The following is a 19,032-nucleotide window of genomic DNA, read 5'->3' on the forward strand; positions in this document are numbered from 1 at the left end:
ATGGTGCGGGCCTACCCACCGCCCCCTGGGAGTGCACCCAGACTGATTGTGGCACACCTTCTACATTTTAGGGAGAGAGATCACATCCTTAAACGTGCCAGGGACCTGGGGGAGTTATTGATTGACAACAATAGCGTAATGCCTTTCTCAGATTTTACACTGGCTGTTCAGAAGCAGAGGGCCTAGTTTTTGGAAGCCAAATGAAAGCCCAGAGACCTTGACATCAAATTTGCCATGCTGTACCCCGCATGTTATCCCTGCCCATGGTACAAAATTCTTTGCAGCACCCAGCGAGGTGTAGCTTGACTTGAGCCCAAAGGCTTGGGGACTAAACAGACGGTCTTGAAATCAGCCCCTAAACAGACCGGGATGGAGTAGGGCACCAATGTCAGACCAACCACAGAGGGACCGCTGTGGAGGCAGCGGCTAAACTCATGACCTCCAGCCCTGAATGGTGCCTGCTCTAGGATGAGAATGTGTCCAGTGGTCCTGACATGGGATCAGAATCTGACTCTACACTGCATACCGACCAGAGTTGGGACCCACTTGTGGTCTCCCCGCAAGCAGCTGAAGTAATCCACTGACACTTTGACCATCTGGAGCCATCCAGATATTGGATGCACAAACTGCCCCCTTTTAGCTCAAGCCTAGGCAACCCATGCACTGCTCTGCAAGGCATGCTGTATTAGAGTATGGACTTGAAGCCCCATCCATCCTCTGCCCATATTTTTCATTAGCTTGTGTCATTGTCCTTCGTAAATGCTGGCTTCTGATTAACAGGCTTGTTAGTTCCTGCTTAGTACCACCTTGTCTTCATTTGTAACCTCCCATGATGACTGGTCCTTTTACTTCTGTTGTTACACAGTATGTTTATTTTAGTCTGTAAGCACCATTTCCTATAATGAGTTTCTGGTACTGCAGGCACAAAGTGCTTTCCTGCAACATTCAGCGTGTCATGCGTGCTTTCACTTTCAAAACAGCCTGGGACAATCGTGTCCGCTTCTTTGCAATTAGATAGGTCTTGCATTTACAAGGGTTTGAGCTTTTGGCATTATAAATTACAATAGCTTAAACTCTTGCAAATGAAAGACCTATTGCATTGCAAATATTTGTTTTGCAAAAGCATCCCGTACGGTGCTATAAGGTTGGCCTCATCTAAAGAAAGGTGCGCGGCAGCTATTAAAGTGAAACCGCTGTGTGGAGCACTTTTACAACAAAAAGCATTGGTTTGTCAACTTGACAAACACATGCTTTTTTTTTTTTTTTTAAAGCGCTTATACAGCGCTTAAACTTTAATGGCAGCCGCACCCTTTTCTTTAGATGCGGCTCATCTAAAGAAGGGGGTGTGGTCGACGTAAATTAGCGGCATAGGACACTTTTCCAAAAACTGCATTTGCAATTCAATAGGTCTCGCATTTGCAAGAGTTTAAGCTATTGGCATTGTTGTTTACAATGCCAATAGCTGAAACTCTCGTAAATGCGAGACCTATTGCATTGTAAATGCTGGTATTTCTTTCCTTCCTTATGTGCTAGAAAAGTAACGCCGCCAGGAGTTTCTCCCCTACAGAGAGATGGTCCTTCTCTTTCTGTCCATGGTCGAGGGCTGGGTTGGCCTGTCAGGGCTCTCTTCCCTTCTGTGGGGACTGTGTCTCATTTCCACCACCCCTCAGGAAGAACTGTGGGTGTTATTGGGGTTCTACGGTTGGCTGCTCCTACTTCTCTTCCGCCCCTACAGCGAGAAGGCTGTGTATGGGTTTGTGGCGTTGCTAATGAGATGACACACGGGCATACAAACGTATCTCCTGGAATGTCCGTGGCCTGAATAGCAAGGCCAAGATTTATAAGGTATTGGCGTATTTGAAGCGGAGGGGGAAATCCATCTATCGCTACTGCAGAAAATTCACTTGAATGCAAAGGGTGGGGGGGGGGGGGGGTTGAGGGGGGGCTGCCCACAGCCAGAGATCGTGGGGGCAAAGAGTGTACACCAAATGCTCTGCTTTTGCCAGGGGAACTTTGATAGGGATGAAACCTGGTGTCCCCCTTCAACTTAATAGAAGTATGATAGATACAAAGGGGCGCGGTTCTCTCTTAGCGGGGCAGTTAGATGGTCAGGGTATCACCTTTGTAAATGTTTATGCTCCTAATGCTGACCAAGCTATGTTTTTTGACAAGCTGTCCCGGGTACTAGACTCTTTTTTGTCACAGGCGCCCTTATTGTTGGTGATTTTAACTGTGTGGCCATACTAATTTAGATCGCCGTCACCCCTGATCCGAGACTCCCCTACTGTCCGCTTGGCCCAGAAATTCACCACTTGGCAAGGTTACTGGTTTTGGTGGATGTTTGTCTTCATCGTCACCAACAGGACCGGGATTACTCCTTCCACTCGGTAACACAAGCATTACACGTACGCATGGACACCTTTTTATGCTCACCTGCCATTCTTGGGCCCATAACAGCCATTGAATACTTATGACAGAACCATCTGCAACCACAACCCTATGCTGTTGATGATAAAATGAGGTGGGATGCGCACCTGCATTCCCAGTTGGCACCTGAAGGCAGCAAACCTGTAGAACCCCACGTTCCGCAAGACAGTTAAGGAGGGCATCCAGCACTATTTGTATGAGAATGGTGGCTCTGCTTCCAGTAAGCTTGTGGAATTGGAAGCCTTCAAGGTTGTAAACCAAGGGTAATATCTGTCGGAATCTGTGGGTGCGAGAGAGACCCTACTGAGGGACATTGTCGTTCATGAACAGACCCTTAGGGATCTGGAGAACCTGCAACAGGAGTGGCTGAACCTACAGCAAGAGATACTTGAAGCAAAGGAATAGCCATGGCTAAAATGGTAGACTTGCTGCACCTTTTGTGGTTCTCCGCTGGAGATTCAATGAGCTACATTTTGGGAGATAGACTTCATACTTATTGAGGTCATATGAAATAAGGGATGGCGGCGGGTGGCTCTAACCAAACTAAAGCGTGTAACCAAATATGGTGGGGGGGGGGGGGGGGGAGGGGAATGAATGCCCCCCGATTTCTACACTTACTATCTGGAAGCGCTATGGTTCGACACCCCAGAATACAACACTCACAGATCTCCAACTTTAGGAAGCCAACCAAAAACAGGAATCTATTAATAAAAAATAAATAAACATCTTGGATCCAGGGGTTGAGTTCTCCCAAATCTACAGATCAGTAGCACATTGTGCAGTGGATGCCCCATCTCAGCGCTTGGCACACTGGGTAGTCAACACTTTGTTGCCTTTGAAATTTTTCGTTGAATATTTGGAAAGGATTTTTTGATGAATGTCTGCGAAGCTGTACTGTGAATTTTGCCTCATGGCATCAGCCTTGATGTTTTGGTCCTGTTTGAGCAAGAACTCAAAGGCTTTCAATAAAGGTGTAAAAGGCCAAGGGTTCTTTAGGGAGAAGACACCATCCAGCTGCCTGCCAACAGTGAGTCATTAACTAACGAAGCACACCGACTCCCTCATGACAATACCCACAAACCAATTTTCCCCAAACTTGATCAAATGCCCACTTCAAAAATTGCTTTATCTTAGAACAATTGGTCAATATTCATTTGCAAGTGATGTTAAAGTTGCATGCAATACGATCAAAGCAAATGACTTTCCACAAGTGTAAAAATTCAAAACTGAGTCTGTGCAAAGCAGAACTTAAACTAATATCAGTAAAACAAACATTTACAGTTTATAGGCTGCAGAAACTCGGGTACATGGGAGGAACCTCTTCTGCCTCAGGACAAGCAACTACCAAAACAAAGTGTTTGAGCTCACTACTGGAAGCCGTGTCATACTTACGTTCTGAAAATGTGTAACTAGCTGGCAATTAAAGCACTTCCTGAAGTCAACTGCCTTCAGCAAGTTTTTCATCCCTCTGCACATCAAATAGAGGAAGAGAAAATACCTACATGCGATCACTCTTCTAGAGTTAAAGAAGAATACTGAGAGACTAACAGCAAGACCTAGGTAGGGCAGGACTTTCCCAGCCACTTTTTTAGTTATGAAAGGGTGGGATCTACAGATAAATTTGGTTCTTCTGGAGCTGTGTTTGCTTTTTATTCTTGGTGCTGCTCTGCGTCCCCCGAGACAGGGGTCGCAAGGAGAATCCCAGGGGGTCGGAAAAATGCAAGCCAGGAGTTGCAACTGCAATCCCTGGTGACCCCTAGTTCATGTCCATGCTATTGGTCATGCCTTGAAAAATTATAAAAATGCTACCAGACCTGCAGGTCTAATTACTTGCATAATCTACTTGGCCAAACTGAAATGCGCTGAACCCATTCACAAGTCTCAAATTATGTGATCCTAAGCAAATATTTTATTTCATCTAGTCGCCTTTTTTTCTCATCTTCACATGAGAGAGCACCTTCAAATATATGAGTTCAGTATGTCTGCTGTATGAAAAACTGGTTTGATTTAAAAAACTAAACTTTTGCTCCATGTATAATAAGAATCTATACATACATATGGTATATGTGACCCTTGAATAGCATCTTGATTCACTAAAAGAATTGCCATCAGTGTGGCGGCAAGAATGTTTCTCAGTTCTGGTTTAAAAACTCTCACTTCTAACAAATATGTTACTATAGCTTGATGTAGTAATGCATTGTCATTTACAAACAGCTCATTTCCATTGAAAATCGCCACAAACTTTCCCAATGACATGCAGTTTACTGATAAAACTATGCAGTGTACAAACAATAATATGTAGAAATCAAATTTAATCATATTTATAATTTGCACATAACCAGTGAACTGTTCGGATTTGTTTTGATCCTAATAAAATCTCGGATTCTTTCACACTTCAGAATTACAAAAAAGTGTTTTCCTTACAGCTGACAGGGATGTGGAATTCCTATAGCCCGATGCCCGGGACATATTGTTTGGGGTCAAGGGCAACAAGTTTTAATGTCTATTTTGTCCTTGGGACAAGTAGGCCCAACCCCCTATAGCACAAACCCTTTAGCTGCCAGTTTACAATACCACATTATGGATCAAGGAAGGGTATTGTCTACAGTTCAGGTAATATGCGTGTCCATATGTTAACACTGTTGAAACTTTATTATTAGGGTGAGCACTAAAAGTCAATGTTGTCAGCTCTGCCTGCACTACTGACGGTAGTTCCAGTATAAACATGTACACACCTTTTCAACGTTTAGTAATATGAGGCTATGTATAATGCTCCCAGAATGCTCTCTGATAATATGCAAATATTTGCAGAAGCTTGAAAGGAACAGTGATGATTCTTTGCTTTCAAAATAAAATGTTCACAAAAAATGCATGTAGATAAAAATATTTTGCTAAACTACTGTAGGATTTTAGGTACCATATCTTTGCAGCATCATTTAGTAACATGTTGATGTGTGCTTGTATTTCCCATTAATATTCATAATGGAAAATCAGTGTAACCAGTTAAAATACGGTTATGGAAAACAAAAATGAACAAGCACTGGCAAAGCCAGTAGGTCTGAAATTGGAGGCCAGTCTTTTGGTTTTGTCAATGCGCGACTTGTTTAGCCATGGTTTTTTTAAAACCAGATCTGTGTGGGAGCTGCAGGGCCCTCGCCATTCTAACAAGCATTAGCAAAAGCAAAAAACTGTTTTTGGTCTCAAAAAGTACACATTGCCACAGCAGTTCCAGGCACTGAACAAAACTACTTTGTGTGCCAATATGCTATTTGTAATAGAGCAGAATACTGTCACTCACAGTGAAGCCAGCTGATAGACCGAGAGAAGGAAAGAGAGAGAGAGAGAGAGAGAGAGAGAGAGAGAGAGAGAGAGAGATACATAATTTTACTAAACACAAAAGGTCATGATTAACCCCAGGCCTTATTAAAGAAAGTCTCAAAAGTGCATCCATGGTATATATCCATACGTTACGTGCATATATACAGTCTCCGTGAATTCACAAGAATTTACAGAAGTAGGCCAAGAAATAGTACTCCTAGAAAATATTTGTGAACTGCATTTTAGCATGAGCAAATGTGCTTGTGTAGATTTGCTCATGTGAAAATCTGAATGTTTCAAGTTCACTTTTCCTCCAACCACTTTTTTCCCAACCCTGAAGAAGTTTTACATCTGCCACTGCCAGGAGTAAATTTCAAACCTTTTTCAGTATGGGAAAAGATTAGAAAAGAGTTGGTGAAAACCCTTAAAACATGCAAGTTAGTAGGTTTGCACAGACTCAAAAGGGCATTCCAACCCTTGCATTATTGCTTACCACTACCTTCAGCCCCAGTATGTAGACCTGTAGAAACGTAGCAACATAAGGGAATTGCTAGTATTCAAACCCTACTATGGTACAAGCCCTTGCATAATTATAGAAGCTTTATCAGAACTCTTGCTTAATGAGATAGCTGCCGTAATTTGTCGCCACATTACATGGCACAAAAGGGACAAGTGGATTTTGTTACAGGACAAGTAGATTTATGAAGCAACCTGCCCCATTGACAAGTAGATATTTTATTAAATACCACACCCCTTCGCTGATATATTTTGAAATATCTGTACAATTCATTTACAAGTTATTAAAATGTGTGTAGGAAAGAAAAAAAAAACACTCCCTGTACAGCTCACTTTACAAAATCCTGTAACACTGCAGTTAAGAGAAAGAAAAGAAAACTCCAATCTCCAAGATAAAATAAGCAGCACTTTGTAAGAAGATATAAACCGACGTTTGACCTCTGTCGTTCAATGCACAGCAAATTTGACAAGATAAATAAGATTTAAAGCATCTTTATTGATCATTCACTTTTGAATAATAAGAACATCTGTTCTCTGCCCGTTTGAGTTCTCTCACCAAAACTACCAATAGGTCCTAAAAATAGCTTGCCCTGATAAAATCTGATTCGCCGTAGAGAGTAGATTTTTCGAGGCCTGGTTTTTGTGACTCTTTTTAAGATTACCATGCAGTGATTCTGAGAAGATCTCTGGCTGTTGTTGGCACTATACTAAACCAGTGTCCTTAATGTATTTTCCCTTCCCCCATTATTCCCCCAGGTACATAACTGATGTATTTTCATGAAATACCTTTGCTGGAACAGGTGGACAATTGAGACTGTCAGCTAATTTGTTTTGGGGACATTTACCAGACGACCATAGTCTTACGAATAACTAGACTGAAGTAACTCTACCCTCCCCCCCCACCCCAACCACCCACGGGTACCACCACCTTTGTTTATTGGTGTTTCAGACAGTTATGACCCACCCAGGCAGGAAATCTTGTTGAGCAGGTGCAAAGTTGCTACACATCAAGTAAGTGGCATAGTGCTTCACCTGTTAGGAGTTGTGTAAAAAAAAAAAGGGGGGGGGGGGGGGTCCTGTCACATGCTTGTCCAACTTAACACAGGGGTGAAAACGTCAGGTATTGTTATTTGATAAAACTTCGGGCAATAGGAACCTGGCACACCGTGTTATTGGTGGGGGTTCAAGCTATAATGAAAAAATGCTAAGCGTGGCTGTAGCATGCCCCTACTCTAATTCACGATGTTCCATGGAAAATAAAGAAAATGAAAGAACTAACCATGACTCAAAAAAAATAAACAAGTCAACTTATTTATCAATTGTGTGTTGCACCAGCCAATCAGTGCTGGACACCCTGAAAGCAAAGGCCAAGTCCCAGAAAAACAGATAGGGAATAATTACGGCAGGCAATGTGGACTGATCACTAGCCCCTCATTACAGTCACTGAGGAGGTACAGACTTAATGCATATTATTCCTGCAAGTAAATATAGGTTTACAGTGCATATTTTCATATATAGATCACAAACCGGGAACTCACCAATTAGAACAAAATATGTTTCTAAATCCGTTTTGCAGAGGCCCCTTGACGTTGAGCTCTATAAAAAAAATTATCGAGTTATTATCCCAAATGGAACTTTGAAAGGAAGTTATTTTACCTATTGAAAGATACATGCATATTTCCATGTATTGAGAAGCTGACTGTATGTACGAGTCAAAATGGCGTTTTAAAACTAGCTGAGGCACTTATGAGGCGCATTAAAAAACGGCAGTAAATATTTTACCGTGAACGGTATAATGCTTGGATGCATACGGTCTGAGATGGGATTCAATTGCAGCATTACGTACGTTTCCCACACTCCCTTTAGTAATGCGTATCACTGTCATACTTTACCTTTCGGGAAAGCAGGTTTGACAATACATGAGCCTTGCTTATGTTCAGCCAAGAAACAATTTTAAAGACCCAATCATTGGGCTCTTATCATAAATTACTGGAATGGTCTAAGCCTTTATATCCTGGTAACTATGCTTAGGGAGATGGAGTTACTTTTTTTTGGCCAGTATCATACGCTACAGTAATACCAGTCTGATGCACTAATTTGCTCAAAGTATGCTGGACTACAAGCTTGGGAAGAATTACTATTGCAGTCAAAGCTCTCCTCGAAACAATTCTTTTTGAGAGCTCCAAGACAGAGACACCCATGCCTGTTGAGGGGTGGTAGTACAGAATGCCATGCACTAATGGCCTACAGAAATAAAATAAACTTGGGAAACAAATAAGGGCATTTTTTCACTCACTGTGCCATTACAGATGGGGCCAACTGCATTTCATGCAATTCAGTCTTAGTAAAGTTATTTTCCTAAAATACCTGTCAGGTATGCCCAGAAGAGTGGCCCATGCTCACTATACCATAGTGCTGAACCTGTACCTCAATTATTGATTTAAAGATTTGTATAGCGCGAACATGACCCTAGTGGGTATCGGAGCGCTTTACATAAGGGTTGCGGAAGACATAGGTAGATAGTTGCGGGAGAAAAGTAAGGCAGTATACATCAGGAAGAAAAATGACAATTTGGTGGGCGACATTGGGCCGTAACAGAGGCCAGGTAGTAGCTAAATCAGCTAAACAGGATAGGCGACAAATAAAGAAAAGCTTTATGATCAGTGCAGTGTTCATCAGTAGTGCTGTTGAAGGCTACTGTTGAGGGACTCAGTCTTGTTTCCACAGGTAGGGAGTTCCAGATTCTCGGGGCAATGCCAGAGAATTTACGCTTGTATGTTTTCAGTTTTTTTTAATTTCTTCGGTTTCAGGAGCAGTGTGCTGGTGCTCCTTGATGGCTGGGAGCCACCCGAAAGTTCTAGCTTATTTGTCAGGTAGAGAGGGATATTGAAGTGTAGTGCTCTATGTGTCATACAAGCAATTTTTAACTGGATCCTTGCCTCAAATGGAAGACAATTGAGGGATTTCAGGTCCGGCGAGATGTGGTTGGATTTCTTGGAACCAGTGACAAGTCTAGTGGCAGCATTCAGGGATGCTCTGAGGAGGGCTAAACTGAGTTTTGGAAGTCCGCAAAGAATAGCACTGCCGTATTCAAGTCTTGAGATGACTAGTGCTTGCACCGCCGATTTGAAGACATCTTGTGGATGGTAGGGTTTTAGTTTTCTGCGAATGCTTAGTTGGAAGTTTGCACCTTTGGTAGATGCTCGGATATGGTCTTGCATGTTTAGGTTCTTATCTAGCACAACTCCCAGTGATTTCGTGGAGTCAATGATGTGTGGTGTGCAGTAGAGAGCAGTGAGGTTTCTTAGATATTTCACCACAGTGGGGGTTCGCTTAGTAGGTGAGATGAGGAGAAATTCTGTTTTAGTTTGAGATGATTGGAGATTAGCCAATTTAAGGTTTTGAATAGGGTACCGTTGAGTGACTTGATATCTTCGGGAGCAGATATTTTCATGTACATTTGGGTGTCATCCGCATACATGTGATATTAGATGTTGGAAGCATTGAGGATTACAGTCAGAGGTTCAATGAAAAGGTTGACGAGCGCGGGGGAGAGTGAGGACCCTTGGGTGACACCCAGCGTGCAGGGACTGGAGTTGGATAGATTTTGATTGGATTTGACTCTTTGCGTTTTTTTGTTTAGAAAAGAGGCAAACCATTTTAGGACAGTGCCTGAGAGCTCCATCCTGCATCCAAGAGGTTAAGTAGGTTGTCATGTTTGACCGTGTCAAATCCAGAGGAGAGATCGAGTAGTACGAGTAGGCAAGCTTCATTCTGGTCCAGCAGAGTGAGAGCATCATCTACAATATGAGAGATTGCCGTTTCAGTGCTGTGGCCAGAGCGGAAGCCTGATTGGAATTGGTCGAGAAATTGGAATTGCTCGATGTGTTTGCACAGTTGCTCATGGACACATTTCTCGAGCAGTTTTACCAGGGTAGGATGTTTGTGATTGGTCGATAGTTATTCAGGTCTTCAGGGTCCGCCGTGGGTTCTTTGAGACTAGGGGGAACTAGGCCTGCCTTCAGGCAGTCCGATATCGCACCTTGAAGAAGAGAAGCGTTGATGATCTTGGACCAGATCGGGACTAGTGATCCTATCATTTCTTTAAAGCAGTTGGGGGGAGGGGGTCATTGAAGTGATTTGAAGGTTTTAGGGACGAGAGTGTGGTGAGGATGTCAGTGTCGTTGAGGGGTGTGAATCGACTCCAAGAGGCATTGTTTTTGGGGGAGAGACAGGGTGGCGTAAGAAGAGGCGAGGGTATGGAGGAGTCAGGAGAGGGTGAGAATTCGATTAGAGCAGACTTAAGGTCAGATTTTATCTTACTCGCCTTTTCACGGAAGAAGTCAGCAACGGCATTGCAGTTTGGCAGAGGGCAGGAGATGGGTGGGGATTGGCCCGATGTTTTATTGGATTGTACTTTGATCAACTCAAATAGCCTTTTCAGGCAATTTTTGGCTTTGTCAAGTTGGTATTTGAAGAAGGTTGCTTTCGTCGTTCTGATGAGTTTGTTGTAACTACTCCTTTTTAGTCTTAGAGTTTTTAGTAGACCAGTGATGGAATGGATCTCCAAGCGCGTTCTGCTAGTCTCAGGCTGCGTCTGTCAGTATTTAGGTTGTCACTGAACCAAGGTTTGGAGTCTTTGATGGGTTTTTTTTTAGTTGAAGGGGAGCAGCTGCATTCAGGGCAGAAAGTATGGCGTTGTTATAGTGCTCAGTGAAGTAGTGAACGTCGGCCATGTTTGCAAGCGGCAGTAGGAAGATATTGCAGTGAAAAATTAGCTAATTTACGTTTGTATTATGGAGCACTCTTTTCCACCGTTTTAGTGGTTGTGTTCTTTTGGAGTTCCAGATTTCAAGAATTCGGAAGGTGATATAGTGATGGTACGACCAGTCACAGGGGAGAATAGATTCGAGCCGGATGGAGGTGGGATTGGAGATGATTAGATCTAGGGTTGAGCCTAAGTTGTGTGTAGAAGAATTGGTTCATGGAGAGGTCAGTTAGGAAGTTTTTAAGAGTATTAACCACATGATCATGCGGGTCATTCCAATGGAGATTGAAGTCATCAAGGAAGATCTAGGAAGAGTAGCGGCCAAGATTGGAGAAGATGATTTCCATAGTTTGTTCAATTAGAGGGAGGTTGTCTCCTGGAGGGTGGTAGAAGATGAGCAGGATGCATAAGGGTCTTTGCTTACTATTGATGTCTATGGATAAATATTCGCAGGAGGCGAGATTAGTTGAGGGGGACTGTCTTGCTATGCCCCAAAAAGGCTAAAACGTATCAGGGGTTAGATTTGTTCTCAGAAAGGTGGGACAGTCCAAGCTGGACATTGGAGAGCAGCAAAGTCTGATTTGCAAAATAATGGTCTTTGTCTGTAAAGTCATAATGAGCAACAACAAAAAACAATGAACTGGGAAGCAGCATAGAATATTACTAGTTAGCTGATTAACTGAAGTATTAAATCTGTCTCTTCAGTTTTTTTTTTTATAATTTGAAGCAGCAGGGTCAGGAAAACGTTGCAAATGGAACCGACTAAACGTTCATTTAGCACAATAGCAATTACCATGAACGAAATGATAATTTAAACTACTGGGTAAAATAGTTGTCATGACTCACGTTAGAGAACAACTAAGGTGTATATACAAATGGTATAGAGGGATAGATCATATTTACTTTCTGCACAAGCGTTTATTAATTACCTTGGCAAAAAATCAATTTCTTCTGGCAAGATTAGATGATTATAATACAGGCACAAGTATCTATTGGTGAACATCCAAACACATAGTGTACCACAGTACAGTCAATACATCGAATACAAAACAATTTATATTTACAATACAGCACATATATACAAACTTATATACAAAGTAATTCAGTCAAAAATCCTTTCCCTATTGACTTATTCCATCAACCATGTGTGCACTTAACATTGCGTAGTGCTACAGCAGGGGGTAGTCCTATAAGCAATACACAGATATAGTCTTTCATCTAATTTTGTAAAGCCAATACAATTTATGTATTTATTCCACAATACAGTGGACTCCTCCTTTGTCAAGGTGTCGACGCGTTCGCGTTTCAGCCTCCACTTCCTTTATGGCTTCCTCAGGACAGGGATATAATCTACAAAAATAATAACGCTAAAGTAAACTTTAAAAACCTATATAGTACTTTTTATCTATTTGCGCTGTGTTCTATCCCTTATTTGCCCAGACAGTGCTGTTAGAAGAGGAGAATCCGCGAAGATGCGTGAACATGACCTCCAAGCCATTTGTAAAAACGTAAATGAAAAATAAAAACAACAAAACCTAAATCATACAGGGTAGTAGATGGAGAATCCTACTTGTATCCTTAATTGGTGTCAAAAAAGACGAGTGCTCAAAACGCGCACTTGTAAATGAAGGAAAACATGCACTCTTAAATGAAGAAACATGCAGAACATGGTTCCAGACGCCACAGAACCCAACCAATCGATGTGGAAAGCACGCCGGGTCCTGTAGCCCTTATGTCCACCACCACCGAGTATAGTGAAAGACATCACCGTGGAGACCCAAAATAAACGAGTCCAGGCCCGTGTGAGGGCGAAAATACCTGTGGGTTCTAATGGGGCAACCTGGTCTCGTAAATTGCAAGGTCAGCTTTTACTCCGGTCCCACTCGTCAGTTAGGGGCTCCTACATACGGGAGGAAACAACTATGAAATATCCCCTGTGTATCAGACAGGACACTATGTCATGGCTACTAAAGTTGGGCACCAAACCTCGGCACTTGTGTCTTCTCAGGGATTCTGGGTCTCTTCGATTCCTTCCAGCAATTTTCAATAGCTAGAACCAACAAGCAAAAACAAACCACCTGTCATAAAAATGTCCGGGTAGTCTATGAATCTACAAATTCTGCTACGTCTCTCAAACTAGGGGGCACTAACAATCAAAACTTACGTATGTTAACAGTCCTTTTCACCGACACTGTGCTCCTTTGACGTCCGTCATCTCCACGAGCTGGCGTTACTGAATCCTGACGGACCGTCATTAAATACGTAAACACGTGATTACGTGGGACGTCACTAGTTGACCAAACACAAATGAGGGACTAATTTTCAAGTAACCGTACAACTCAAATCCTTATTAAACAGGAAAAACGAAACCCTGTCTATGTCCATTCTTGCCGTAGCACAGTGGCCCTACTCTATCCACTAACAAATGAGGGCGTCAATTCCAACTCTACAAAATCGGAACCATGAACAATGAAACATAATCATATAAAACCAAATAATATAAATAAATGGCAACACATCCGAACCTATTCTCAACTCCTCCACATACGTCTAGAGCTATGACCCTGGGTGTAATGATCACAAACCTGTGTGAATGGTGAATTCTTCTCGACACAGTAGCCTCCTTAATAAAAAATTATATGAGGGGGCTAAAGCTATATTCTTAAAATACTTGACATGTCTCATCAACCAATGGGACCGTGGACCCACTTAGGGTCGTGACAAAGCCCAACATAATTCTCTTAGCAATCAATAGAGGTTAAATCATGACAGATCATACACTTCAACGATTCAACCTAGATTCCTCCAACAATCGGAAGGATAGAATGGAAAGGGGGGGGTCTGCAATTCAATCAGGGAGGATCCAGCATTATGCATCCCGAGTGTCTTCCTTTCCACAACACTATATGATCAAAAATGGGCTTACATTCTAAAAATAGACAACTTAAAATCCTCATCCTGTTTAAGTAAAATGTCTGCTTCTCATAGCATGGAAGAGAAGTTCAAGGTCAACATATTGTTCTGAATGTTATGATCAAGTTTCATGGTGTATAGGACCCTCACGATATTTAAATCAGAGCCCATATTTCATCTCTTTCATTCAAACCCTCCGTTGCTGTATGGTATCTTTCGATGAGTCGTGCTTCTATGCGGTTAAGCCTCATCTCCAACTCACCCTTATAACTAGCTTTCACTACAGCCAGGATTGTCCACTCTAAGTCGTTCTCAGTGTGGCCACACTCTGTGAAGTGTTGTACAAGGGGAGCTCCTTGGATTTTGCATTTAATGCGGGATTTATGCTGTATGATCCGCATCTTCGCCTTTTGTGTTGTTTGCCCTATGTACATCTTCCTACAAGGGCAGATCACAGCATACACCACATTTTTGGTGTTACAGTTAGAAAATGATTGCATCACGTGCATCTTGTTCTTTATCATCAGGCGAAGATGCGGATCATACAGCATAATCCCGCATTAAATGCAAAATCCAAGGAGCTCCCCTTGTACAACACTTCACAGAGTGTGGCCACACTGAGAACGACTTAGAGTGGACAATCCTGGCTGTAGTGAAAGCTAGTAATAAGGGTGAGTTGGAGATGAGGCTTAACCGCATAGAAGCACGACTCATCGAAAGATACCATACAGCAACGGAGGGTTTGAATGAAAGAGATGAAATATGGGCTCTGATTTAAATATCGTGAGGGTCCGATACACCATGAAACTTGATCATAACATTCAGAACAATATGTTGACCTTGAACTTCTCTTCCATGCTATGAGAAGCAGACATTTTACTTAAACAGGATGAGGATTTTAAGTTGTCTATTTTTAGAATGTAAGCCCATTTTTGATCATATAGTGTTGTGGAAAGGAAGACACTCGGGATGCATAATGCTGGATCCTCCCTGATTGAATTGCAGACCCCCCCCCTTTCCATTCTATCCTTCCGATTGTTGGAGGAATCTAGGTTGAATCGTTGAAGTGTATGATCTGTCATGATTTAACCTCTATTGATTGCTAAGAGAATTATGTTGGGCTTTGTCACGACCCTAAGTGGGTCCACGGTCCCATTAGTTGATGAGACATGTCAAGTATTTTAAGAATATAGCTTTAGCCCCCTCATATAATTTTTTATTAAGGAGGCTACTGTGTCGAGAAGGATTCACCATTCACACAGGTTTGTGATCATTACACCCAGGGTCATAGCTCTAGACGTATGTGGAGGAGTTGAGAATAGGTTCGGATGTGTTGCCATTTATTTATATTATTTGGTTTTATATGATTATGTTTCATTGTTCATGGTTCCGATTTTGTAGAGTTGGAATTGACGCCCTCATTTGTTAGTGGATAGAGTAGGGCCACTGTGCTACGGCAAGAATGGACATAGACAGGGTTTCGTTTTTCCTGTTTAATAAGGATTTGAGTTGTACGGTTACTTGAAAATTAGTCCCTCATTTGTGTTTGGTCAACTAGTGACGTCCCACGTAATCACGTGTTTACGTATTTAATGACGGTCCGTCAGGATTCAGTAACGCCAGCTCGTGGAGATGACGGACGTCAAAGGAGCACAGTGTCGGTGAAAAGGACTGTTAACATACGTAAGTTTTGATTGTTAGTGCCCCCTAGTTTGAGAGACGTAGCAGAATTTGTAGATTCATAGACTACCCGGACATTTTTATGACCGGTGGTTTGTTTTTGCTTGTTGGTTCTAGCTATTGAAAATTGCTGGAAGGAATCTAAGAGACCCAGAATCCCTGAGAAGACACAAGTGCCGAGGTTTGGTGCCCAACTTTAGTAGCCATGACATAGTGTCCTGTCTGATACACAGGGGATATTTCATAGTTGTTTCCTCCCGTATGTAGGAGCCCCTAACTGACGAGTGGGACCGGAGTAAAAGCTGACCTTGCAATTTACGAGACCAGGTTGCCCCATTAGAACCCACAGGTATTTTCGCCCTCACACGGGCCTGGACTCGTTTATTTTGGGTCTCCACGGTGATGTCTTTCACTATACTCGGTGGTGGTGGACATAAGGGGTACAGGACCCGGCGTGCTTTCCACATCGATTGGTTGGGTTCTGTGGCGTCTGGAACCATGTTCTGCATGTTTCTTCATTTAAGAGTGCATGTTTTCCTTCATTTACAAGTGCGCGTTTTGAGCACTCGTCTTTTTTGACACCAATTAAGGATACAAGTAGGATTCTCCATCTACTACCCTGTATGATTTAGGTTTTGTTGTTTTTATTTTTCATTTACGTTTTTACAAATGGCTTGGAGGTCATGTTCACGCATCTTCGCGGATTCTCCTCTTCTAACAGCACTGTCTGGGCAAATAAGGGATAGAACACAGCGCAAATAGATAAAAAGTACTATATAGGTTTTTAAAGTTTACTTTAGCGTTATTATTTTTGTAGATTATATCCCTGTCCTGAGGAAGCCATAAAGGAAGTGGAGGCTGAAACGCGAACGCGTCGACACCTTGACAAAGGAGGAGTCCACTGTATTGTGGAATAAATACATAAATTGTATTGGCTTTACAAAATTAGATGAAAGACTATATCTGTGTATTGCTTATAGGACTACCCCCTGCTGTAGCACTACGCAATGTTAAGTGCACACATGGTTGATGGAATAAGTCAATAGGGAAAGGATTTTTGACTGAATTACTTTGTATATAAGTTTGTATATATGTGCTGTATTGTAAATATAAATTGTTTTGTATTCGATGTATTGACTGTACTGTGGTACACTATGTGTTTGGATGTTCACCAATAGATACTTGTGCCTGTATTATAATCATCTAATCTTGCCAGAAGAAATTGATTTTTTGCCAAGGTAATTAATAAACGCTTGTGCAGAAAGTAAATATGATCTATCCCTCTATACCATGTGTATATACACCTTAGATGTTCCCTTGCCCAGGTATAGGAGGGTCATTTGGGCAAACCCCTAATTATTTTGATTGTAGTCACGTTAGAGAACAAAGCATTTAAGTACCTTAGCAAATGAAAAGACTCTGATTAACAAAAGGTGATGGGGAAACCTCGGTTTCCAACGTCTTTCTATAGGTAACGGACTAAAATCCGACAATTTCCGCTTTAGCCCGTCTGCCCTGTACCACCAAAGCGTATCCGTGGCAGCCGAGCCACGACTCACACATGTTGATTACGAAAACCAGCAGTACCGCCCTTAGTGGGCATGGAGGCCCGGCTTAGGCATTGTACAAAAGCAGAAGAGAAGCATCTTAGGCGGAAGCCATGCCGAGTCCTATACGGAAAGAGTCACTGTGTGGCAACGGTAGCGTGGCGGGGTCAATCTGGAATCACTATGCTTGAAACAGAGGAAAAGAGTGGGCAACGGGTGGTGCTGGTCAGGTTGCTCGCGACGGCGAATGGCTCAACACAACCTGCATTGAGAACATCAAGTCTGAACCCCCTTGGGAAGGACTACTTACCAGCACCGAAATCGTTCAGACGGATCCTTCTGACAGCCTTCAACCCGGCCTCCGGCTCAGTGAGACTGACAGTCACCCAGCAAATTGAATCATCATCAGTGTTCCCGTGCCGACGTCATGGCAGCCCGCCTATCGACTGGAGGCGGGACGTGCAGAAGCTACTGCTGCCGGTGACACGCCCACCCTCTGGAACTGCCGAAGCCAATCAACAGTTTCACACCCAATCCTAAACCGGCGTCAGCCAATGAATAACTGACAAGTTCTCAAACAGCCAATCATGTGACGCGATTTCCCTTAAATCACGGTCCTTGATATGTTTCCATCACAGATAGGCATTGTTTCTACGTCCTTGATTGGTTGTTAGCAGTTGGCTGCTACAACTTCTTACTCTGCTTGCCAGACGTAAATATGGGACGAATACATTTATTTATCCAGTTTTATTTAGTGCCGACATTACCCAAAGATGTTACAGTGCTTTACAAATGATCTAATGCAAAAACAACAGTTGATGGACAGAATGCAGAACAATGTCATACATTCACCCCAGTACAGAGATCTGGGCCTAAATCTATCGTTTCATCGTTTCTTTGCTCACCATGCCATTCCAGTTTGAACCCAGCCATATGCAAATCAGTCTTGACCCTGTGCCTCATGGGAACAGTCCAGCCCGAACTGCCAAGCCAGGTCCTCCCTGGACTGGAAACAAGCATCCTAGTACCGGTTTCGGGGTTTCAGCCCTCTTCAGCCAGGGTAGCTTGATTCCAGTGGCATGGAGAGCATGGGACTCACGTCTGAGCATACCCGTCCCACTCGGGGTGACAAATGCAAAACAAGCATTTACAATGCAATGGTCCCGGCATTGTTAAAGTTAGAGCTATTGGCATTGCTCATGACATTATTTTTGTTTATGTTTTTGTTTTTAAAACATTCAAAGAAACGGCATTGTTATTTACAATGTCAATAGCTTAATCACTCTCAAATGCGAGACCTATTGCATTTGCACCCACACACACAGCCACCCACACACACACAGAGCCACCCACACACACAGAGCCACTCACATAGAGCAACCCACACATAAATAGAGCCACCCACAGAGCCACCTACACACACACACACGCAGTAGCCCACTGACCTATTTACATTATGTGCACTTTGTGATCTGCATGGCAAATCTACTCAAGTGGCAGCAAAATCAGCTTGAGCAGCAGCGCCCCCTGAAGTGGCGCGAGCAGGATGATGTGTCGATTTCAGCCTGTTTGCAGAACTCTACGGAATCTCAGAGTTTTCATGTAACTGCCCAAAATTTTGCAAAGTGAAACTCCATGAGTACCGGACACTTCCCCACCCTACTAAAAAGAATACTTCATTTACAATGATTTTAATGAGATTTCTTGAAGAATACCTGACTTTCACCGTTATGGGAGATTCAAAAGATTGAGAGGTTTGCATCATGCCTGACCAGCTAAAAGTTGTACTTTTTAGGAGTTAGTACTGCATGCGTTTGCTTCATTAGTCATTTACAGATGGGCTAGATGGCATTGAAATTCAAG

At 42.7% G+C, this 19,032-nt stretch overlaps 1 protein-coding gene across 7 annotated transcripts in view; it reads right to left on the reverse strand.

Moving 5' to 3' along the window:
• NUCB1 (nucleobindin 1) overlaps positions 1-17,639 on the reverse strand; it is a 222,532-nt gene extending 204,893 nt beyond the window's left edge. For 5 of the 7 annotated variants that reach the window (XM_085616303.1, XM_085616302.1, XM_085616297.1 and 2 more), the window contains exons 1-2: positions 17,480-17,617; positions 7,800-7,857 (exon numbers count right to left, since the gene is read on the reverse strand). The gene's annotated coding sequence lies outside the window, so the exon portion shown is untranslated. Of the gene's footprint in view, positions 1-7,799; positions 7,858-17,479 lie in introns of all 7 variants that reach the window. The other 2 variants (XM_085616298.1, XM_085616299.1) reach the window with 2 other exon arrangements.
• Between the last annotated feature and the right edge of the window lie 1,393 nt (positions 17,640-19,032).

The sequence above is a fragment of the Triturus cristatus genome, chromosome 7, assembly GCF_964204655.1.
Source record: "Triturus cristatus chromosome 7, aTriCri1.1, whole genome shotgun sequence".
In the NCBI taxonomy this organism is placed as follows: domain Eukaryota; kingdom Metazoa; phylum Chordata; class Amphibia; order Caudata; family Salamandridae; genus Triturus; species Triturus cristatus.